Raw genomic sequence first — 26,100 nt, 5'->3', positions numbered from 1 at the left:
CGTCAGCCATCACCAGTTATTTTGTTGTGCAAATGGCAAAACTCATCTACTACTTTAAGTGACTCATTTCTTAATCTAATTCGCTCAGAGTCATCTGATTTAATTTGACAACATTCCATTATGCTTGTTTTTGTGTCCTTTAAAGACACTGTCTATAACATTCAACTGCTCTTCCCAGTTCTTTGCTATCTCTGATAGAATTAAACCTCAAAGTTTTTATTTCTTCTCTCTCAACTTAAATTGCCACTCCAAATTCATCTTTGGTTTCCTGTACTGCTGGCTCAATGTACATATCAAATAATGTCGAGGACTAGCTACGACCCTGTCTGATTCGCTTCTCAATCACTTCTTCCCTTTCATCCTTATCGACTCTTATTGCTACCATCTGGTTTCTGTGCAAGTTGTAATAGCCTTTCGCTGCCTGTATTTTATCCCTGCTACCTGCAGGGTTTCAAAGACGGTATTCTAGTCAACACAGTGAAAACTTTTCTCTGAGTTCACAAATGCTATAAACGTAGGTTTGCCTTTCCTTAACCTATCTTCTAAAACAAAAAGTAATTGTAGACATTGGTTGTAAGTGTACATTGATGTAAATCAACGGGGAAAGTTAAGAATTTGTGCCAAACCGGAATTCAAACCCGGAACTCATGCTTACAAGACAGACGCTCCGGTCAGACCAAAATTTTCAACTTACACTAGACACCACTAATTTAGTTCCCGCCGTGCGGTCTAACGCACATCTTTCAGAGGGGTAGGAGCGCCTGGTCCCCGGCACGAATCTGCCCGGCGGATTTCTGTCGAGGTCCGGTGAACCGGCCAGCCTGTGGATGGTTTTTAGGCGGTTTTCCATCTGCCTCGGCGAATGCGGGCTGGTTCCCCTTATTTCGCCTCAATTACACTATGTCGGCGATTGCTGCGCGAACAAGTTCTCCACGTACGCGTACATCACCATTACTCTACCACGCAAACATAGGGATTACAACCATCTGGCGTGAGATGTTCCATGGGCCGAACAACACAGTAACCCTGGGTTCGGTGTGGGGCGGCGGAGGGGTGAAGTGGACTGCGGTAGTCATCGTGGGGTTGTGGACCACTGCGGCTGCGGCGGGGTCGGAGCCTCTCCGTCGTTTCTAGGTCCTCGGTTAACATACAATACAATGTAGTTCCTAGCGTTGTTTCGGACATGTTCGAAAGAATAGGCACCATATATGTGTAACTAAGGCGATGACGGCCAATGATTTATTCGATGTGGATCCACACCACGCTCAGACTCTTATGGGAATCGGTGAAACGCCGCGAGTAATAAGGATAATGGGAAATTTGAACTACATTAGTAGTGTCTGGATAAGTTGAGAATTTGGGTCCGGCGGGAGGCGTGTAAGATGCTCCGTGCAGCGGTGACGACTAGTCTGTCCACATAGCTTAGTGGTGAGCAGAAGACCCGGGTCCGAACCTCAGTGTGGCACAAATTTTCAACTTTCCCCACTGATTTAAATCAATACCCATTAGAGCTAATGTATGTCATTCCTTTGTTCGTAGAGGTTGCTGGATCATATATACTATCTTCTAAGAGAAGTTGTAGAGTCAGTATCGCCTCGCATGTTCGTACGTTTCTGCAGAATCCAAACTGATCTTCCTCGAGGTTGGCTTCCACCAGTTTTTCAATCCTCTGTAAAGAATTCGTGCTAGTATTTTGCTACCATGACGTTTTAAAGTGATAACTTGGTAATATTCACACCTATCAGCACCTACTTCTTCGTAATTGGAATTATTATACTGTAGTTTGACGTTTCGACTTAGATCTTTCAGTGCTCTGTCACATTCTTCTCGCAGTAACATACCTGCCATGCTATCTTCATCTACGTCTTCTTTCAGTTCTGTAATATTGACTTCAAGTTCATCTCCCTTGTACAGATCCTCTACGCACTCCTTCCACATTTCAGGTTTCTCTTCTTTGCTTAGGACCGGTTTTCCATCAGAGCTCTTGATATGCCTACGAAAGATTCTCTTTTCCCCAAAGCCCTCTTTAATTTTCCTGTAGGCGGTATCTATCTTTCCCCAAGTGATTCCTGCTCCTAAATCCTTACATTTGTCCTCTAGACTTCTCTGCTCTGCCATTTTGCACTCCAGTCCATCTCATTTTTAGACGTTTTTAATCCCTATCGCTTGTTTCTTTTCCTTCATTTTCTAATTTTCTCCTTTCATCAATTAAATTCGGTAGGTTCTATGATATCCAAGAGTTTCTATAAGCTATAGTCATTTTACCCATTTCATCTCCTCTGCTGCCTTCATTATTTCATCCCTCAAAGCTATCCATTCGTCTTCTACTGTATTCCTTTCCCCTTTTCTTGTCAATCGTTATCTAATGCTCCCTCTGAAACTCTAAACAACCTCTGGCTGTTTCCACTTATCCTTTTCCCACCTCCTTAATTTCTACCTTCCTTTATTTATTCTGTTTTCATCTACAGATCATAACCAATAAATTGTGGTCAGACACTACATCTGTCACTGGAAATATCTTAAAAATTAAAATGTTTCCGAAATTGCTGTCTTAACGTTATACGTATAATTAATCTGAAACCTTCTAGTGCCTCCAAGTCTCTTCCACGTACACAGCCTCCTTTCATGAATCTTCAACCAAGTGTCAGTGATAATTAAATTATGCTCTGTGCAAAATTCCACCAGTCCGCTTCCTCTTTATTCCTTTCCACCTGTTCATATTTACCTACTATTTGTCTTTCTCTTCCTTTTTCTGCTATCGACTTCCACTTTCCCATCACTGTTCAATTTTCGTCTTCCTGTCTCGGCATACAGTTCTCCAATCCCTTCATCATCTGCAGAGCTAGTTGGCGTATAAACTTGCACTACTGTCGTGGGTGTAGGCATCGCGTCTATTTTGGCTACGTTAATGCTTTCACTATGCCGTTCGTAGTAGCATACCTGCATTCGTATTTCCTTATTCATGATTAAACCTGCTCCTACATTAACGCTGTTTGGTTCTGTATTTATAACCCTTTATTCATCTGACGAAAAGTCCTTTCCCACCTGCTATCGAACTTCACTAATCCCAGTAAACCTAATTTTGACCTATCCATTTCCCTTTCTAAAGATTCTAACCTACCTGCTGAATAAGGAATCTAATATTCCACGCTCCGATTCGTAGGACGTCAATTTTGTATCTCCTGATGACGACGTTCTCCTGAATAGTCGCCGCCCGAGATCCGAACGTAGGAATATTTTACCTCCAGAATATTTTAACCTAGAAGATGCCATCATCATTTAACAATCTCTATGCTTCAATGGTAAAATGAAGAATTTGTTGGATTTTTGCAACGTTTGATACGGTTTGCAGTCGCACATATACGTCTGTATATCCTACAATCAGATCACTTTAATGTAGATCCCCTTCTATAAAAGGTACCAACACTGATCTAGTCATTTAAGTAAATTTCCCTTTGTGTGAGCGTGAAACCACGTGGTTTTGCTTATTCGTGACCAGTACTCGGATTCTCATGACCCTTAGTCCCGTTTAATGGCTCTTTCCCTACGAGAAATACGCACGCTTTGTACTGCCACACACTATGCCATTGTCACCCCCACGGTAGGGACTGGTGTTGCAGCTGTCACTAAATGCACTTACATCGGGAGCTCAAACCTATAAGTAATTTCGTCGGCAATTATGAGGGTCTAAAATGTTTTTCCCCTTGGTACCTAGATACAGATCTCAGAAACTGCAAAGGAAATATATTGCATGGGTCTTCATCCATAACACGGGGTCATTACTACCAAGATTTGGAGATTACATGCTAAGATTTATTAAACAGTTTCCTTCAGAAACACATCAGTGAAATTTACATTCCGCTTTCGAAAACTTGGCCCGTTCGTCGCTGATTTCTTCGAGTCCGGTAAAGTTATCATAGGGTTTTACCCGAAAAATGGCAAAACTTCAGTTTAAAAGTGGTTTCAAAATTTCTCTATTGCATTTAAGTAAAGTGGCAAGGCGATGGTTAGCTTTAACTTCAACGGAGACTAATTAAAACTTTCAGTTTTTCTCTTCTAAGGGTGTTGGTGTTATGTTTCTGCCTTTCATGGTTTGTGAGAGGCAAATTTTAGGAAACCTCTTCCTTTTTCTTAATATCTCTGTTGTAGAGGAAGCCAGATTCAAACATAAGAGAGCAGACACTCATTCATCGCGCATTCCATCTGAGAATGGAACTGGATGTCACTGGCAATGGTACCCGCTACACACCGATCAGTAGTCTCGGGGTTCCCGATGGAGACCTGTCTTGATGATGAGAAATGAGGGTAGGAATAGCTAACAGTAATATACGAGGGTTATTCGGAAAGTAAGGAACGATGGGTCGCGAAATGAAAAATACAGTCAAAATCTGATGGAACTGTGCACAGATGCGTTGGGCACTGTGTCTAGTACGCCCATCGATCGCATCATGTCTCTCTTTTCAGTTCTGAGCTCACAGTGAGAACGTAAAGATGGCTAGAAATTAGAGTCTCCTGCCAAGTATGAGGGACTGGGGAAAGGTGTCGCCTGAAGCTGTGCAATCCACATAACATAACTGTCATGCAGTTCGTTCTACACGACAATTCTCGGCCGAAATCTGCAGGGTCAATCAAGATGCTCCTCAAGCATTTTCGCATCCACAATACAGCCCGTAATTGGCTACCCCTGAGGTTCGTCTCTGCTCAAATGAACCGCTGGCTATGAAGACAATATTATGACACAGACAACGAGCTGCAGTCCAGAGTACAAAATTGTCGAAAAGCTCTGGCGGCTCTCTTCTATAAAGAGGAAATTGAAAAGTTGGTACAACGCTACGACAGATGTCTTTGTCTGAGAGGCGACTGTGTGGAGAAGTAGCTGGGAGATGTAACTAACCATTCTAAATAAAACAGTTTTGATTTTCACAGTGGTTTCCATTTCGCGATCTATCGTTCCTTATTTTTGGAATAGCCCTCGTAATTGTTGATGGTCCCTGCAGCCTTGTTCGGCCAAGGTTGAAACGCAGACTGATTAATGAACTTCGACCCACGTAGTAAAAATGTTGACTCTTAGCATACATGATTTCACTTCCTGCTATCCACAGCTGCCCCTTCCCTATTCGCGCCAGTTTTCTCCGATTAGCGATAGCGCATACAGTAGCACTTGGTGATTAACTGGAGCACTGGGTACGGCGCTAACTGCGGCGGCATTTGGGACTCTCAAAACAGAAAACAGGTTGCGGAGGTCGCTGCAGAAGTTGGCAGGGCCAACAGGTGTCTGGACCCTCCACAACACCAGCCGGCGTACGGACGCATGCTACATGCAAGATTACCAACCCACTGCTGATAAAAGCTTGGGGGATGGAGCCATTTATTTTAGCGGGAGTTAGGTCAAATAAATAAGGCACCTTGACAACTCTACGAGGTGCATTCAAGTTCTAAGGCATCAGATTTTTTTCTAATTAACTACTCACCAGAAATCGATGAAACTGGCGTAATCGCCCTGCAGACGTACACATATTTCACAACGCTGATGCCATGATTCCAGGGCAGCGGTGAAGGCTTCTTTAGGAGTCTGTTTTGACCACTGGAAAATCGCTGAGGCAATAGCAGCACGGCTGGTGAATGTGCTTCCACGGAAAGTGTCTTTCATTGTTGGAAAAAGCCAAAAGTCACTAGGAGCCAGGTCAGGTGAGTAGGGAGCATGAGGAATCACTTCAAAGTTGTTGTCACGAAGAAACTGTTGTTTTGGTGAAACAGCACACGCGCAGCCCTTCCCGGACGTTTTTGTTGCAGTGCAGGAAGGAATTTGTTCTTCAAAACATTTTCGTAGGATGCATCTGTTACCGTAGTGCCCTTTGGAACGCAATGGGTAAGGATTACGCCCTCGCTGTCCCAGAACATGGACACCATCATTTTTTCAGCACTGGCGGTTACCCGAAATTTTTTTGGTTGCGGTGAATCTGTGTGCTTCCATTGAGCTGACTGGCGCTTTGTTTCTAGATTGAAAAATGGCACCCACGACTCATCCATTGTCACAACCCGCGAAAAGAAAGTCCATTCATGCTGTCGTTGCGCGTCAACATTGCTTGGCAATATGCCACACGGGCAGCCATGTGGTTGTCCGTCAGCATTCGTGGCACCCACCTGGATGACACTTTTCGAATTTTCAGGTCGTCATGCAGGATTGTGTGCACAGAACCCACAGAAATGCCAACTCTGGAGGCGATCTGTTCAACAGCCATTCGGCGATCCCCCAAAACAAATCTCTCCACTTTCTCGATCATGTCGTCAGACCGGCTTGTGCGAGCCCCAGGTTGTTTCGGTTTGTTGTCACACGATGTTCTGCCTTCATTAAACTGTCACACCCACGAACGAACTTTCGACACATCCATAACTCCGTCACCACATGTCTCCTTCAACTGTCGATGAATTTCAATTGGTTTCACACCACGAAAATTCCGAAAACGAATGATTGCACGCTGTTCAAGTAAGGAAAACGTCGCCATTTTAAGTATTTAAAACAGTTCTCATTCCATCTGCCATACGGTGCTGCCACTCTGGGACGTATTGACAATGAACGAGGCCTCATTTTAAAACAATGCGCATTTTTCTATCTCTTTCCAGTCCGGAGAAAAAAAAATCGGAGGGATTAGAACTTGAATGCACCTCGTAATACAGAAAAGTAACCATAAAAGTAGAAAGAGGTGTGAGACAAGAGTGTGATTATCGCCCACAGTTTTTAGTAATGTACTGCCTAAATCGTTCAACAATGGCAATCCACGGTCACCCAGTGTATTAAAGTAAGATCAGATAACTGGATAAACACAATGATATTTTATGACGACAAAATACACTGTCTAGTTATGTTAATAGGATCACAGACCATGTTCGACGTGAACGTCAACAACCTCTCATATCTGGCAGGTGGTAACACTAGCAGTGGATGGTATATAAAACGAATTTGTGGGGAGGGGGTGGAGGGGGACGCGGAGACAGAGCCGCTATGTTTAAAGAATATTGTACATGGCAAAATGGCGCTATGAAAAGCCCGCGTCGAGGCAGGCAAACTGTGCTGCACGACGGATGACAGATGACGGGTGAACGGATATGTGTGCTTAGGAATAGACTTTGCGACGGGGCGGTAAATAATAAAGAAGAAGTGCGGTTGAAGAGAGTTCACACGAATGTGCATATACAAATATTTGTTAAAAGTGCTATTGCAAAATTTGGCTCTCACGTAAGTCTCAGGGAATGATCTCTGTTACGAAATGATGTAAACTAATTATGTCAGTTACAAAGTTGCAACGCTATAACGCCTTTTCTTATGACCATCGTTCAATTATACAGGCCACAAACGATGAATAGCTGTTTCTAATTACGTTATATATGGATGTTGTCAAGAAAGATTTTAATGGTGTGTGAAGCCGTCAGACAACCAACACCGATAAAGAATGTTGTATGATCTGAAGATAGGTGGATTATTAGCCGACACTACTAATCAGTCCGAATGAAGAATATTTCATGCGATATTTTGACTTCATGGGATTTAGACCCTAGCATAAACAAAACATATTTACAACAGATCGCATATCTCCTGATTGACAATGTTGATAAATTTAATGATAAAAAGAAATTTATAGAGCGGGACGTGTTAACCGCAGCGAACCTGTGTACGAATGCTCTGTATGCATTCTAAATTCACGGAGTACAGTGTTTGAAGACAATTGTCGAACCGATTAGTGCGACATCCCGTGTGGTACGGCAACATGTCATAAAAACATGATGCGAATGTTTGCTATCGTGAACGAACAGCTGGAGGGCTTGAAGCCGGCCAAAAATGTCACTCACGTGGTGACAGTAATGGTTGTATCCGAAAATGTATTCTCGCGATCAAAAAAAGGCCACTGAAAGTGAAAATGCTATGCGAAACCATGCTGGTGGTCACAGAGGAACCATCACACTGCAGGAAGATCGATAGCCAGCCCTAATGGTGAGAAGGTAAATGATTCAAATGGCTCTGAGCACTATGGGACTTAAAATCTACGGTCATCAGTCCCCTAGAACTTAGAACTACTGAAACCTAACTAACCTAAGGCCATCACACACATCCATGCCCGAGGCATGCGACCGTAGCAGTCGCGCGGTTCCGGACTGCGCGCCTAGAACCGCTAGACCACCGCAGCCGGCGAGAAGGTAAATGCATCTGACTCTTGATAGCTGGAGACCTAGTAGCCGCTACTGGTAGACGCGTCTCTACCAGAAACATTCGGCGACCATCATATCACGCAGGACTGTGTGCTCTCGGAGCCGCGCAGGATTAGCCGGGCGGTCTAGGGGGCTGCAATCCTGGACTGAGCGGCTGATCCCGGCGGAGGTTCGAGTCCTCCCTCGGGCATGGGTTGTGTGTTTGTCCTTAGGATAATCTAGGTTAAGTAATGTGTAAGCTTAGGGACTGATGACCTTAGCAGTTAAGTCCCATAAGATTTCACACACATTTGAACTTTTCTTTTGTGCTCTCGGAGGCCTGCAAAATGTATCCCACTTCAACCACGCAATCGTAGAGAAAGTTTTCATGAGTATAGCGGGCATTTTCGTTGGGGACAGCAACAGTGCTGCAGACTGATGTTCTTCGACGCATCGCACTCCACTGCGGCAAGCGGTTCTGGCCACCAGTAAGTGTGGAGAGAGAGAAGAACACGTTAGACACAACGGAATGTTCATGCACATCATCGATATGGCCTAGGATTTATGGTATGGGCAAACTGAACAATGCAGTATATCTTCGCACGAGGTAACTTTTCTGCGCACCAGTACTGCAGGGAGATTATTCTGGTACATGTCCGTCTCTTTAGGAGTGAGGTAGGTCCCGACTTCCTCTTTATGCATGACAATGTCCGCCCACCCAGGACAGCTGAAGAGTCAGCCACACTGGAAACAGAAGCTATGGAACGTTTGAATTGGTCTGTAACTCCCAGGACCTAAACCCTCTGGATACTCTTCGCTGACGTCCCACTCAACCAACAACTCCTCCCTGAAACGTGCAAGAAGAGTGGGACACTATCCACCAAGAATTTCACAACAGTTTGGTGACCAGAATAAATAAAAGGTGTTTGTGCCTGAAGAGGGCTTAAGGGCTTATTCGTTATTGAGAGTCCGATATCAACCTCTATCTTTGGAGCCTAACCTGTGTGAAACATGAAGATTGTATATGTCTGTTATCCTGCTTTGCTGTGTGGTGAAATCTGTATCATTTTTCGTTAGACATATACCTCTCCACCTCTGTTAGATAGGTACTGTTTCTCATGTCGTCCATCATTGCCTGCGATTACTTCTGTCCAACATCGTCTCTGTTCCTTGGAAATTGTCAAGCAGTGTACTTGTAACACGACGGAGCTCCTGCACATTCCGTATAGCCAGTGGCATAGCAACTCACTACAACGTATACTGGGCGTCGAATCAGTTGCCTGGAAGTCATTTCTTTGTTACCGAAATCATCCGATGTTACTCCCCTAGATTACTGTTCGTGATGCTAGCTTAAGAGCGATGTATACAAATGCAGAGCGGACTCAAGGCAGGAACTTCACACTCGCATTTACTGCACGAATTAGCTCAGATCAGGAACACAGCAGCTTTCGAAAAAGAGCTGCAAAATGCAGAATTCGTATTTTACATTTTGATGTTGTGAAGCAATGTCAGACGATTAAAAAACAAAGTTCGGTGGATTTTAAAGTTATCTGCTCAATGATACCGTGAGAGAAATGGATGTGTCGTGAATATCAAAATTGCACAGTCCGATACAGTATTTGCGTGTTTTAGCATTAAAAGGAATTGTCTTCTGACATGCATTTGTCGATGTTTTTGAGCATCTTTCATAAGGAAATGTACACGACTAAAGAAAACATCAGATCGCAATGTTTCATTTACTAAAACCTGCATTAGGCCTGTTCCTCATAGTCTTCGTTAGTTTTCTCGAAACCTTTTAGAAATGGGGCATACGTTCATACGAATTTTTTGGTCAGAATTGCTAGTACAGTCACACCTAAAAGCATGTACCCTACTTCCTGACTCACGCTATACACTTGGCTTAAGTACGCGATCGGTTTCTACCTTACATCAAGGCTACATTCAAGCAGACTTGAAACTAGCCCTCTTAATTAATAATATCGTCTGACATTGCATATGAAAAGTGTACGCAATATGAAATAAAAATCTAAGTTTACAGAGGTACAGTATAAGTTAAAAAAGAATTGGTATCTTACATTTTGCTCTTGTGAAGCAATGTCAGACGATTAAAAAACAAAGTCTGGTGCATTTTAAAGTTATCTGCTCAGTGATGTCGTGATAAAAATGGGTTTGTCGTGAATATAAAAATTGCGCAGTCCGATACAGTATTCGCGTGCTTTAACATTAAAAGGAACTTTATTCTGACATATTCGAAATTTGAAATTGCATAACTTGCCAATGAGGAGGTAAAAGCAATTTTTATGAAAATCTAAAATAATTGCAGTACACGGGGCGTTATTATCGAATGTAAAATTATGTCTCCTAGCGCGGTCGGGCAGAAGTTAAAACACAGGGAACTGCAGAGGGTGCTAGGGCATCTTGGTCGAAACGAAAAATGCGCCCGAGACCACGTTTTCAAATATATAGCTGTGTAAAAGCTGGATCCACTTTCCACTATTATATCCGTTGGTGTGTAGAATGAGAGAATTATCGCGTAACGAGCTTAACAGCTCATGCACCGAAGTTGCTGACAAGAATAATATTCTGAAGAACAGAAAAGAATATTGAGGACTGGTTACTTGACGATCAGTTTGGCCTTAGGAAAGGTAAGGCACCAGTGAGGCACTTCTGATGTTGCGGTTGATAATGAAAAAAAAAAAAAAACAAGGCACGCCCATAGGATTTGTCGACCGGAGAAAAGCTTTCGACAATGTCAAATGGTGCAATATCTTCGAATTTCTGAGAAAAATGGGAGTAAGCTCTAGCCAAAGACGGGTAATACAACATGGTGCAATATTTTCGAATTTCTGAGAAAAATGGGAGTAAGCTCTAGCCAAAGACGGGTAATACAACATGTACAAGAGCCAAGAGGGGTTAACAAAAGTTAGAGGCCAAGACTGAAGAGCTCGAATCAAAGAGGTTGTGACACAGGAATGTAGGCTTTCGCCCCTGTTGTTCAATTTGTTCATCGGAGAAGCGGTGATAGAAATAAAAGAAAGGTTCAAGAGTGGAATTAAAACTCAAAGTGGAAGGATAACAATGAAAAGATTCGCTGATGACACTGCTATTGCAATGAAATCGAGGAAGAATTACGTGATATGTTGAATGAAATGAACAGTCTAAAGAGTACAGAATTAAATTCAGAGTAAACAGAAGATAGACTAAAGTAATGAGAAGTAGCAGAAATGGGAACAACGAGAAACTTAACATCAGGATTGGTGGTCACGAAGTCGCTGAAGTTAAGAAATTCTCCTACCTACGCAGCAAAATAACCCATAACGGACGAAGCAGGGAAGACATAAAAGGCAGACAAGCACTGGGAACAAGGGCATTCCTCTACAAGAGAGGGTTTCTAGTATCAAACATAGGCGTTAATTTGAGGAAGAAATTTCTGACAATTTACGTTTGGACAACAGCATTTTATGGTAATGAAACATGGATTATGGAAAAATCAGAACACAAGAGAATTGAAGCAACTGAGATGTGGTGCTATAGACGAATGTTGAAAAATATTTGGACTAATAAGGTAAGGAATGACGATGTTCTGCGCAGAACCGTTGAGGAAAGGAATGTATGGAAAACATTGATAAGAATAGGGGACAGGATGATTGGACATCTGTTAAGACATCAAAGAATGACTTCCATAGTACAAGAGGGAACCGCGGTGGGTAGAAACTGTAGACGAAGACAGAGATTGGAGTGTATAAGCAGATAATTAAGGCCGTACGTTGCAAGTGGTACTCTGAGATGAAGAGGTTGGCTGGCCGCATCAAACCAGTCAGAAGACTGATGACCGAAAAAATAAAAAATAAGAAAAAGCACTTCACACAGACGTCTACAGCAGACACATATTTGGTAGTTTATCAACCCTACAACTGGTTAGAAAACAGCATAATAGTTGTACCAAATCCATAGCTGCAGCAGTTTTCGACATTGTGTTTCGGGTGCAGAGGAACTGTCGCAATACGGTGATGGTGTGGATGAAAGGCCAATCTGAGGTACCTGAGAATGAAGAAGTAGACGGCGTAGCAAAGCAGGCATCTCTACTAAACGATACGCATGCTCAGAAAGCGGTTGTTCTTAGAACGCTAAGAGAAATGGTCGCGCACAAGTAAAATCAAAGGCAGTCACCATGCATTAGTTCAGCACTAGTTCATCCCACTATTCCTAGAGTACCGCGGTAGAATAAGGCACAAACATCAAGGGCATTCACAAGAATTATAGCAGGGGTGGAATTTAATCATAAGAAGTCAGACAAACACCTTTATCGGCTCCAGATAAACGCCATCCCGTGAAGTGGTTCAAATGGCTCTGAGCACTATGTATATCATGCACAAAGAGGGCCGGCTGTGTTTCACATGACTGCTATTTGCTAAAACCGTTCTCGTTTCTGCAGATGAGCTTCTCAGAGTCTGAACACAAAATATGTTCCATGATTCTACAACAAATCGATGTCAGTGAAATTGGCCGGTAAATATGTGCATCCGATTCTCTGCCCTTTTTACAGATTGCTATGACCTGGGCCTTTTTCCAGTCCCGTGGAACTCTCCGCCTTTCCAATTATCTCTGACAGACAGAGCATAGTCAACATATAATCGTAAGGGGATACCGTCTGGGCCAGATGCCTTTCTGGCGTCTAAGGATCTTAACAGTTTTACAATCCCAGGTACACTAAACACTATGTCAGCCATCCTTTCGTTTGTTCGCTAATTGAAAGGGGGAATGGTGCTGCAGTCCTCTATCGTAAACGAGTTTTTGAAAGCTAGGTATAGAATTTCGGCCTTCTGTTTATCATCATCAGTTACATTGCCCATACTGTCAGCAAGAGAAGTTCGATGGATCTCTCCCCATTCGAGAACGTTTTCAACATTATGGACAGGGCGCTCCAACCAGCTCGATATTTTCACGATGTAACGTGCCGCTTGGAAAGAATTTGGTACGATATCGCTCAGGAGGGCATCCAACAACGCTATCACTCAATACGAAGTCGAATAACTGCTTGTTTAATGGTGGGCGTTGGACCAACGTGTTACTGACTTCTTCAGTTCTGAAGCTCTTTCTCATAAACAAGTCATCGAGTTTTTCTGAAACTGTAATTATTTGTTTATTTGTACATAAACGTCTCATCTACCGATTTCCGTCCCATCCGGCTGATCCTTTCATTGTGCGTAATTTGTTTGTTCTTCGATTGTACCTCACCAATGCCATTTTTAAGCACAAAATACCTAGGCCTTGAACAGACGAGGTTTTCGACTCTTCATTTACATGGCTAGCAGCAGCTGCTGAAATATTTCAATTTCCCCTCATATCACTAATTAAGCTTATATTAATTACACTGATTACTTTCCATCAAATAAGCTCTTTTTTTGGAAAACTGGACCTCACGCTGATCTGTCTGATATTCCAGTTGCCCACTTCCTACCCATCGTTCAGCTATGAAAATTCTTAGAGAAATTTATTATGTTATGTAGGTGGAGTCTTGTTTTCGATCCTCTCAAACATTTGACCGAATAGCATCTGACACTACAACAAAAGAGAAAAATTTGTTCATTATCACATCTGGTAATTTTATGTTAGTATTGTGCGAAGTAGTCACTTCGAAAGCCCAAAGCAGTTGGAGCTGGAGATAGTTGCGCACCACGTTTTATAATAAATTGTTAGTTTTGTTAATTATACTATATCCAGAAGTTGGTTAACAGAACATATTAGAAGAAATGTAGTAAGTTTACATTCGGACAAACGGTCGAAAATTCTAAAATAATCAGAAGTAGACCTATGGTTAGGAAAGTGGTTTTTAATATGACAGTTAACATTCTGAACTTTAACGCGAAAGAGAGTTTAAATAATTGTGTATATCACGGAATTACTGAGCCATTAAAGAAAAGAACTAATTACTTTCATTTCTAAAAGCAAAAAAGATAAAATATGCTACAAATTAAGAAGAAATGAGTATATGAAAGGCACTCAGGCATCGAACAAAACAACGACTTAGCAGTAAATTAATATATGCACTTATCACAACAGGGATTTATTCTACAGTACTTCAGAAGCTACACATTTGCATGTTTGATTGCAACTAATAGGCTATATATTTGTTATGCAACAAAACAAAAGCTTGTTCTGTTTGCTATCTCAGTATTGTCTATTAAAATATTTGGTTATGATGGTACATAGTCCTTAAGACTGCCGAAAAAGGTTTTTAAAAAAAGCCTGTGGAAGTTGGACGTGTATGTGCGCTGATGTGACAATAATTCTGCCGGTTGCAGCTCGATTGTGGTGTACCTTAGGTATGAAAACTAGCCTTAACTGCGCAACTATATCCATAAAAAAAATGTAACGTCTTTTACATGAACGCAGTAACCCAGACTTAAAGCTGTTGCGCTGCCACGGCAGAGGAACCCAAGAAATTCCGTCGAAGGCGGTTCTCGCTGACGATGTGGGAGCTGCCACGCGGCGGGCAGATCGTGAACTACCAGATTGAAGGACTTCTACGTAATGCCGCTAGGTAGCGTTAGCGTCACTATTCGTATTAAGAGCCATCACGAGTAAGGTAGCTTTCAGTTTAAAGTTCCGTTGACGTCAAAGGTAAAAAATGCCGGTACGGTTAAAAATATCAATGAGGTTAGTACGTTTACTGATCCTCACCTCCTATCATTTGCAACAGGTCTGTAGGGTATCTCTAGCTACTCTACTATGACTTGAAACAAAACGAAGGTTTTATTCATAAGTGTAATTACTGACATAGAACCACAGTCATATTTTATTTACTTAGGCGAGAAATTTTCACAACGAGATGCTTATTGCCTTGGCCTTCCCAGTCGTAACATATTGCTCCAATTGTATTTAGGCCGGACAATCGTTAACACAGTCCGTATCCTGGATATTCCTTGTGAGTGGAAATACTGTTATTTTTTATACTTATCCATCACACAATTTATTCCTCGGCCAGAGTAGAATGTCACATTTCTTTAGTGAGTACGACAGTGAATCAACCGTCCGGCTCTTCATTTGCAAGTGCGATTTTACAGCCTTCTTTTGTTTGACCTCCTTTTGATGGTAATACAGTACGGAAATGTTTATTGTTTATTTCAAATGAAGAAGATAGAGTTCGTGAGTTGTTTTCTATAGCTTAACAGTAGTTCACTGTATCAGGCCTCATACAAGTTAATTTTAGCTCATTTTTCTGCCTATACAGCGGAATTATGTAAATATAAATACCGATACTAGAGACCAGTTTTTATTTTCGCTGCAGTTTCGAATGCGGCTGGGCTACAACCAATGGATTCCGAACAGAACAGGTGGGCGGAAATTTTAAATTACTGTGTTTCAAGTGAAACTCACTTTATGCCTCTGAGATATGTATCTCAAAACAATTTCCTAATACTGCGAGATTGGTCCGACCTTTCAGAGCGAATATATTTAATTCCAGTAAGTGGGGTACATTCACGGAAAACCACCGAAGAACTATTTCGGTAACAATGACTGTAGAAATAAATTGTGAAATTAGTATCACATTTTTATTCAACAAACTTAAATAAAACCGTTACTTTCATTTGAATCACGCAGAAATGTCCATCACGATACATTACTGATACAGCATTATTGAGTCAAGTCGTAGCGATGTTGTGGTAGCTTAGCTGGGCAGCGAAAGACCTATGCACGCTTTTATGTTCGTCACATGCCGTGTGCGTGTTTTTCTGCCACAAACTATGCTAGTTTCGGCAGGTTTATAGAAGAGAGGCAGCGTAACAGAGTGTATGAATAATGGTACTGTACCTTTTTGTTCAGTTTGCGGTTCTCCGAAATGTGTATGATAGTGTAAAGGTGTCTATGTGCATTATGCAACAGCCTGTCACATAAAGGTGACCACCGATTGTGGATTTGTTTCTTCAGAGTCGGCCGGCCTCAGTGGCCGAGCGGTTCAAGGCGCTACAGTCTGGAAACGCGAGACCGCTACGGTTGCAGGTTCAATCGTGCCTCGGGCATGGATGTGTGTGATGTCCTTAGGTTAGTTAGGTTTAAGTAGTTCTAAGTTCTAGGGGACTGATGACCACAGCAGTTAAGTCCCATAGTGCTCAGAGCCTTTTGAACCATTTTTTTATCTCCAGAGTCGATGCGTTTCTTATTTCTACTACTCCGGCTTGTGGGCAGTGTTGACAGATTTACTGTTTTCGCAGATGTCCTGCTGAAAAGCAAATTCAAGGGCAAATCTTTTTCATTACATTCGTGTCTATTATTTCAAAGCAACTTTCAATTTGGCGAGTATTGGTACACGAGCTGATTAACTCTATATTTGTCGAGATAATAATTAAGTTTTGGGAAACCTTTCGGCGAATTCCTCAGCTCAAAGAATTTTTTCTTACTATCTCCAAGTCCTGAATTAAATTGCTCTAAATTTTTCCTAGCATGGATGTTATTTAAAACCTCTGTTTATCTGTTTATAATATCCGCCTGCTTAGCGGTAAACAACCCTGTGCATAGCCGTAAGAAGCTAAACAGATTCTTATAGTATAATGTAACGACTCATAACAGGCTAAGCTGAAAATAAAATTTCTGTGATGTAGTTGCCCGCATCTCGTGGTCGTGCGGTAGCGTTCTCGCTTCCCGCGCCCGGGTTCCCAGGTTCGATTCCCGGCAGGGTCAAGGATTTTCTCAGCCTCGTGATGGCTGGGTGTTGTGTGTTGTCCTTAGGTTAGTTAGGTATAAGTAGTTCTAAGTTCTAGGGGACTGATGACCATAGATGTTAAATCCCATAGTGCTCAGAGCCATTTGAACCATTTGTGATGTAGTTCCACGTAATGTCGTCAAAATAAGGCTGCAGTAACTCCTTCGTCATTCACTGCTAGAAAGTGAAGCTGCTCACGCGGTATCCGCATTTTCGTAGGTAAAATTTAGCGGAAAACGTGGGTAACAATGACTGACATGCTTGCAGAGCTACGGTGTCAAAGCACTGTAGAGTAATGGTGACGGTAAGACTTGTCACTTGGTGTCAACAGTCTTGAGTTGCTGGAATGTATGAGCGAAGGATTTGAAAACTCAAACGTAAATAATGTAATCGGTTATCGTGGTGCATACTGCTAACAGTTACTGGTTTACCATCTTTCACTGTTGAAGTAAAGGTGCCTCAGTTTGCTGCTAGCTGTACGTGGTGTATGTTTCTAGCCCTGTAGTTAATGTGCAAATTTTTGAAATATTAAAATGGGTGCAATCGAGGCTCGGAAAAACGTAAGGAACACTCAAAACTACAAAAGTGTATCAGAAAGTTTAGCTAAATTGTCTACAACGTAGTAGAAAGGGCGCTAATGATGATAGCATTGTTTGTGAAAGCACTGTAGCAGTAATTTAGTGCGAGTTTTGTACATACATCATATTTATTTAAGTATAATAGTGGAGTATTAGCGTGGATGATATACTGTCTAGTATCTACTGCTCTCTCCTGCTTTTTTGAGTCTCTCTTTCCTGATTTGGAAATTGTTGCATCTGGAAACACTGGATGTGTTTGCTGAACTGCCAGTATTTGCTATGCATCCAAGGACAGAATTAGAAAGGAGCACGAGGAGCGTCCGTTGGTTACGTGTGATTAAAATACTGACTGTGATGCCCAAGAACACTTGTCCCTTACGCCAGGCTTTGTTACAGGAATTTGATTTCGCTTATTGCACATAACGCTGTTTATCTCTGATCAGCGAAACGTCACACTGGTCTTAGTCTCCAATATGTATCAGGATTGTGAGTGTCAGAACATGCCCTAGTTATTTTAGCACATTTTAACGCTGATTCCATTTGTGCAAGTGTTATTTATGTATCTATTTACCAAAAAGTTTAATCTTTGTTGAATTGCGTGCTTCCATTTAAAGACCCACATGATGCGATTATTTTATTTTTAAATGCGTTCTCCTTCTTCTAAACACACGTGTGTTTAACTGCCACAATTACTTTTAATATTACTGAATCACAGTTAAAGCTAGAAAGAGCCTTACGAGATTTTTCACTGCAATTCATTTTTTTTGACACCTTGTGGCCACGTGGTTTTAGGTATTACCCTGTGACTATGTTATAGTGTACTTAATCTGACCTGAATGAGAGGACCGAACGAAGTGTAAACTAGCAGTACGAATTTTCCAGTATCGATCTGATTCATGTTGATAGGGTATGAAAGCCCCTATTATGGCGTTAACATATGTAAAAGTGAAGAAGCAACTCGCTGTCGTTTTCGGGAAGGTCGAGTTATAAATTTTGGGCGCACCTTTGTACTTGGTATGGTTGTAAATATTCAAACAGTACGCAGCAGAGAGAGTAAGTGCGTAGTTCCGTAAGTGCGAGGTCTCTGGATCGAATCCTGCTGCTCGTACTTTTTTCATTAGCAAGTAATTGCAACAATAGTTTAATTATGACTGCGAAATATTTAATGATTCTTTTATTAGCTGCATAATATTTATACTAAGGTATACATGAGAAACATTGATCCAATCAATATAGTCCCGGTGTTGTATTTCAATTTGGGACAAGTGTAACATGTGACCAGTGGACCACTGCACGAATCACGATGATACTGATCGTAGAAACGTGGAAAACAATAATTATTGCGACATACAGGACGTGTGATGAACGCCGAACTTTCCCACGTGCATGATTTTTCAATGCGTGTGCTGCAAAACAAACTTGTTTTACGGTTGTCGGCCATCGCACAACTTAGTAACGAACAACACGTATCAAAGCATATCACTGAGTACTGGTACACACGTTTGATGGTTACGATTGATAGAATTTTTATGCAGTCTTCTCCAAGAGCTATCTCTCTGTTCTGGTCGATGATGTACGAGCAATTTTCTAATCGTTCTATAATGTTCTTCGACTGCATGTAAAAATAAACGTCGCACCAGCGTAGTGCGTTTATGAGGAACCACTTTAACACTGCATCTTGTGAGAAAGACAGGGAAATTAAGTAAAAAGTACCGGTGTCTAGATTTGATCCACGGACTTTGCGCTTGTAAAACTAACCGTTTACTCGATCAGCTGCGGACTCCTGGAATGCGAGGGACCATACAAAGTATATAACGTTATTAAGCTTAAAATTATCAAACTCGATTTTCTCGAAAACGTTTGAGAGTTGCGTCGTCTTGCTTACGTATGTTGAAGTCTTAATCGTGGCCAAGACACAATGTCAATATGACCAAAGTCAATGATTGATTGGAAGCTCGAACGATCCCCTTGTAAACCTAACATGGTCGCCTTATGTTCAGATTGTTCAAATGGCTCTGTGCTCTATGGGACTTAAGATCTGAGGTCATCAGTCCATTAGAACTTAGATCTACTTAAACCTAAGTAACCTAGGGACATCACACACATCCATGCCCGAGGCAGGATTCTAACCTGCGACCATTACGGTTGAACAGTTTCAGACTGAAGTGCCTAGAACCCCTCGGTCACACTGGTCGGCTCGCCTTATGTCAACACTTGGTTAATGATGAACTGTATTTGTTTCATCCCCATACATCTGATTTAATATTAGCGTTGTTTCATTTTAAATTTTGATGATAGTGATTCTCTCACTGTTTGTCGTATTCAACAGTCATATGTACAAGCATTAAAATTTTCTTCACATGTTGTCAATTAATTTAAGATTTTACGGTTGCTCTTATAACGCCGGTTTCTGATTGTTAATTTTGTCAGTGTTGAAAGGCCGCTGAAGCCAATAAATGTTGTTAAGGCTTTCTTTTTAAGTTCAGCCCATTACCAGTTCCAGCACCATGCTCTCTACCTTTTCATTACCATCCTATGATGACTTGAAGATTACGTCTGAAATGCTCTTCCTCGTGCATATTTTGCCTGGTGTCAATAAATGTGACATCCATCACGCGTCAGTTTCGTGGTGTTCAGGAACTCACTTGGGAAATAATACACCCGCACAGTTTCATAGCGTTCATCCCGTGTATGTAGATACCACAGTCGTTCCTCGGAATACCACAGATTTCTCGATTATTTCTTCAGAAATCATTACTGGTGGTCTAGTATGTGGCAAATGTTCGAAAGATCTACGTTTTGGGCGCTGTGACCTATTAACAATCGGTCTTGCTTGCGATGCAGAGAGCCATTTCCTCCATTCCAGTTTCCTTATGGGCTACAGTGTACTTCACTGACACCAAAATATTTTGCATGTACATCTGTCTTGTCTAATTTTTGGGTAATGTCTGACATCGATCACAAAAGACAACTGTCAACAAAAGAATACGATTAAAACGCAGTTTCAGTATAAGTGAATAGTTTTCACTGATATCACGTCATTGCATCCTCAATGATTCGAGTCCGTCCATCCATTAATTTAATTTCACTGAAGTTAAATCATTTCGAGTATCAAGAGGTATTGTGAAATAAACTTCCGATAATAATCAGCAGTTCTGCGCCCAGCCTGACTGGTTAGCACTGATAAAAGTCAAACATCACACTTACTGCTCATATGACGGCTTTCGGAATGTGCCCCGACCGGGACTCGAACCCGGTGGCTCGGATGGATAGAGCGTCTGCCATGTAAGCAGGAGATCCTGGGTTCGAGTCCCGGTCGGGGCACACATTTTCATCTGTCCCCGTTGACGTATGTCAACGCTTGTAATCAGCTAAGGGTGTTCATTTCATTGAAACTCAATCAGCGTGAATGCACAACTGCTGATTATTACATAGGGTGTTTGAAAAAGAACTCCCTATTTTAAACTATAAAATTAGTGGAGAAATTAATGAAAAATTACATCAACGAGTGCATACCATGAAAGATAATTCCTTCAAGTTTTGTTTAATGTTAGTAGATCCATTTGTTGCTCTGCACATGTCGAGACGATATTCCATTTGTCGCCACGTATTTATCAACAACCGCCATGATGATTCTCTCCCGGAAATGATTGATGTCTCTGATCTCTTCACTATACACAACATTTTTTATGTGGCCCAAAAGAAAAATTTCAGTGGCGTTAAGTCTGGGCTTCGTGGTGGCAAAGGAAATGGGCTAGCCCTGCCTATCCACCTTCCTGGGAAGCGAGTGTCAGGAGCCTCACGCACATGTTTACTGTAATGAGGTGGGGCGCCATCTTGTTGGAAAAACACAAGCACCTTTTCCGCCTCAGTATCGTCCATTTAGGGACATAAGTACTCTGTCAACATGTCCAAGCCGACGTCCCCCTTTACTGTTATTTTCTACAAAAATGAAAGAACAACTCACACGATATTCCATTAAACTGTACCAAACATTAACTTTGGGAGAGTCACGTTGATGGTGAATAGCTTCATGTAAATGCTCTGCCCCATAAATTCTGCAGTTATGGGGATTAACTGCTCCACTAACATGAAATGTAGCCTCATCGCTTTCTACTGCGGATTACACGTTGTTGCTGAGTTGCTCTGCACTGCACTGCACGCACGCTTGTACTGATTGGAGGGAGCAGAGGGGAAAAAAACAGCAGTGGTGCCGTCTCAAGATGAAGCGATCCAAACTAGGAGAGCTGATGAATCAAACACAATAAACTAGAATAGGGTATGTCACTTTGTTCACATTCTAAGACACATTAAACTAGGGAGTTCTTTTTCATACGCTGTAGTAATGGTGCCTGCCTTCTGCATGATTTTTATGTAACTTTTATAAAATTAACCCTCGTACTGACTTGTCAAACGCTAATTCAAGGCCTTGTGTAAATTTATCTCAGCACACAGTGTTCGTCTCATTTTTTTTCTGCTTCTTCCTTGTTCGTTATGGCCAGTCAAAGAGCCACTGGAAATTGTGAGCTTGTTCCGACAGCTTCATTTTCTTCTTCACTGTGTTCCTTCTTGGGATTTTATATCCGCTGTTTTGGAGGTCTGTTTTAGTTTTCTAAGTGAATGCAACTAAGATTCCGAATACTTTGTGTTCTATGATGGTATCTCCTGTGATATTCATTTCTATTAAGTGTTGTTTAACTTCTTCTAACCCAATGATATTACCTTTTCTGAATTTTTTATATTAAATACGACTAGCATTTTTGTTAATCTATTGTTGGCCGTTCTGTAGATGTGATCACAGAACGCCAAGCGTCTTCTACGCACTGCATCAGTCAACTTGTCTAGTGCTGCGTATTAGTGAGACCATACATTTTTCTTAGAATATTTCGGTCTACTTTTTCAGTTTTATCAATTTTTGAATGGCTCCTAGAGATCTAGTTCCTGATGCTTATCATGCTTCAGGCAAGACAACTATCTCTTAATGCGTTTCTCGTTAGCGGTACGTGGTATAAGTTGATTATTGTAGTGATTCCATGTTACTCTGCACGTTTTCTGGTGTTTGGCGGTTCTTTCTAAATTAACTTTGCTGTCTCGTCCAGACGGCAAGATAATTTTTCCGAGGAATTAAAAGAAGACACTTGGGAAATTGTCATATATCCCGTTCGTTGTGGGGATCTTCTCCAAGGAGTATTTACTCTCCTCACTCGTGTTAGTAAACATTGCTAGATCGTCAACAAAAGCTGTGCACTTTACTTCGATTCTCTTTCCTGAGGTCCCCATTTTTATACCCTTGATTTCTTTCGCCTATTCCCTGATAACTTTGCCTAACACAACGTTAAACTTAACAGGAGAGGCCATCTTCTTGTCGAACTCCTGTACGTACTTCAGAAACTGCACTTCAGTTGGTGCGTCCGTAAAGGCGTGGTAGTTCTCTAATCTTCCAGGTCGACCCGGAGCGCTTCTAATGTGTTCAAAGCAGTTTGTCTCCCAACAGTCATACGCCTTCTTGATATCCACAAAGATGACGTGTATGTTGATACTTGGGTGATCCTTATTATTGTCTTCATATAACAAATCTCCTCCCCCTATGAACCATGGACCTTGCCGTTGGTGGGGAGGCTTGCGTGCCTCAGCGATACAGATAGCCATACCGTAAGTTCAACCACAACGGAGGGGTATCTGTTGAGAGGCCAGACAAACGTGTGGTTCCTGAAGAGGGGTAGCAGCCTTTTCAGTAGTTGCAGGGGCAAAAGTCTGGATGATTGACTGATCTGGCTTTGGAACAATAACCAAAACGGCCTTGCTGTGCTGGTACTGCGAACGGCTGAAAGCAAGGGGAAACTACGGCCGTAATTTTTCCCGAGGGCATGCAGCTTTACTGTATGATTAAATGATGATGGCGTCCTCGTATGTAAAATATTCCGGTGGTAAAATAGTCCCCCATTCGGATCTCCGGGCGGGGACTACTCAAGAGGATGTCGTTATCAGGAGGAAGAAAACTGGCATTCTACGGATCGGAGCGGGGAATGTCAGATCCCTTAATCGGGCAGGTAGGTTAGAAAATTTAAAAAGGGAAATGGATAGGTTAAAGTTAGATATAGTGGGAATTAGTGAAGTTCAGTGGCAGGAGGAACAAGACTTCTGGTCAGGTGACTACAGGGTTATAAACACAAAATCAAATAGGGGTAATGCAGGAGTAGGTTTAATAATGAATAGGAAAATAGGAATGCGGGTAAGCTACTACAAACAGCATAGTGAACGCATTATTGTGGCCAAGATAGATACGACACCCACACCTACTACACTAGTACAAGTTTATATGACAACTAGCTCTGCAGATGACGAAGAAATTGATGAAATGTATGATCAAATCAAAGAAATTCTTCAGTTAGTGAAGTGAGACGAAAATTTAATAGTCATGGGTGACTGGAATTCGGTAGTAGGAAAAGGGAGAGAAGGAAACATAGTAGGTGGATATAGACTGGGTCAAAGAAATAAAAGAGGAAGCCGCCTGGTAGAATTTTGCACAGAGCACAACTTAATCATAGGTAACACTTGGTTCAAGAATCATAAAAGAAGGCTGTATACATGGAAGAAGCCTGGAGATACTGACATGTTTTAGATAGATTATATAATTGTAAGACAGAGTTTTAGGAACCAGGTTGTAAATTGTAAGACATTTCCAGGGGCAGATGTGGACTCTAACCACAATCTATCGGTTATGACCTGTAGATTAAAACTGAAGAAACTGCAAAAAGGTGGAAATTTAAGGAGACGGGAACTGGATAAACTGAAAGAACCAGAGGTTGTACAGAGTTCCAGGAAAAGCATAAGGGAGCAATTGACAGGAATGGGGGAAAGAAATACAGTAGAAGAAGAATGGGTAGCTTTGAGGGATGAAGTAGTGAAGGCAGCAGAGGATCAAGTAGGTAAAAAGAGGAGGGCTAGTAGAAATCCTTGGGTAACAGAAGAAATATTGAATTTAATTGATGAAAGGAGAAAATATAGAAATGCAGTAAATGAAGCAGGCAAAAAGGAATACAGACGTCTCAAAAATGAGATCGACAGGAAGTGCAAAATGGCTAACCAGGGATGGCTAGAGGAAAAATTTAAGGATGTAGAGACTTATCTCACTAGGGGTAAGATAGATACTGCCTACAGGAAAATTAAAGAGACCTTTGGAGATAAGAGAACCACTTTTATTAACATCAAGAGCTCAGATGGAAACCCAGTTCTAAGCAAAGAAGGGAAAGCAGAAAGGTGGATGGAGTATATAGAGGGTCTATACAAGGGCGATGTACTTGAGGACAATATTATGGAAATGGAAGAAGATGTAGATGAAGATGAAATTGGAGATACGATACTGCGTGAAGAGTTTAACAGAGCACTGAAAGACCTGAGTCGAAACAAGGCCCCTGGAGTAGACAACATTCCATTGGAACTACTGACGGCCTTGGGAGAGCCAGTCCTGACAAACCTCTACCATCTGGCGAGCAAGATGTATGAAACAGGCGAAATACCCTCACACTTCAAGAATAATATAATAATTCCAATCCCAAAGAAAGCAGGTGTTGACAGATGTGAAAATTACCGAACTATCAGTTTAATAAGCCGCAGCTGCAAAATACTAACACGAATTCTTTACAGAAGAATGGAAATACTAGTAGAATCCGACCTCGGGGAAGATCAGTTAGGATTCCGTAGAAATATTGGAACACGTGAGGCAATACTGACCCTACGACTTATCTTAGAAGCTAGATTAAGGAAGGGCAAACCTACGTTTCTAGCATTTGTAGACATAGAGAAAGCTTTTGACAATGTTGACTGGAATACTCTCTTTCAAATTCTAAAGGTGGCTGGGGTAAAATACAGGGAGCGAAAGACTATTTACAATTTGTACAGAAACCAGATGGCAGTTATAAGAGTTGAGGGACATGAAAGGGAGGCAGTGGTTGGGAAGGGAGTGAGACAGGGTTGTAGCCTCTCCCCGATGTTATTCAATCTGTATATTGAGCAAGCAGTGAAGGAAACAAAAGAGTAGGTATTAAAATCCATGGAGAAGAAATAAAAACTTTGAGGCTCGCCAATGACATTGTAATTCTGTCAGAGACTGCAAAGGACTTGGAAGAGCAGTTGAACGGAATGGATAGTGTCTTGAAAGGAGGATATAAGATGAACATCAACAAAAGCAAAACGAGGGTAATGGAATGTCGTCGAATTAAATCGGGTGATGCTGAGGGAATTAGATTAGGAAATGAGACACTTAAAGTAGTAAAGGAGTTTTGCTATTTGGGGAGCAAAATAACTGATGATGGTCGAAGTAGAGAGGATATAAAATGTAGACTGGCAATGGCAAGGAAAGCGTTTCTGAAGAAAAGAAATTTGTTAACATCGAGTATATATTTAAGTGCCAGGAAGATATTTCTGAAAGTATTTGTATGGAGTGTAGCCATGTATGGAAGTGAAACATGGATGATAAATAGTTTGGACAAGAAGAGAATAGAAGCTTTCGAAATGTGGTGCTACAGAAGATTGCTGAAGATTAGATGGGTAGATCACATAACTAATGGGGAAGTGTTGAATAGGTTTGGGGAGAAGAGAAGTTTGTGGCACAACTTGACCAGAAGAAGGGAT

The 26,100-nt window shown here is 41.6% G+C and overlaps 1 protein-coding gene across 4 annotated transcripts in view; it reads right to left on the bottom strand.

Annotated features, from left to right (window-relative positions):
* Nucleotides 1-26,100, bottom strand: part of LOC126278282 (inactive dipeptidyl peptidase 10-like) — a 1,623,672-nt gene that overhangs the window by 1,164,096 nt on the left and 433,476 nt on the right. The window lies entirely within an intron of this gene.

The sequence above is a fragment of the Schistocerca gregaria genome, chromosome 6 (assembly GCF_023897955.1).
Source record: "Schistocerca gregaria isolate iqSchGreg1 chromosome 6, iqSchGreg1.2, whole genome shotgun sequence".
In the NCBI taxonomy this organism is placed as follows: Eukaryota; Metazoa; Arthropoda; class Insecta; order Orthoptera; family Acrididae; genus Schistocerca; species Schistocerca gregaria.
The sequence above is the reverse complement of the archived record's forward strand: the minus strand, read 5'-3'. Positions and strand labels throughout refer to the sequence as shown.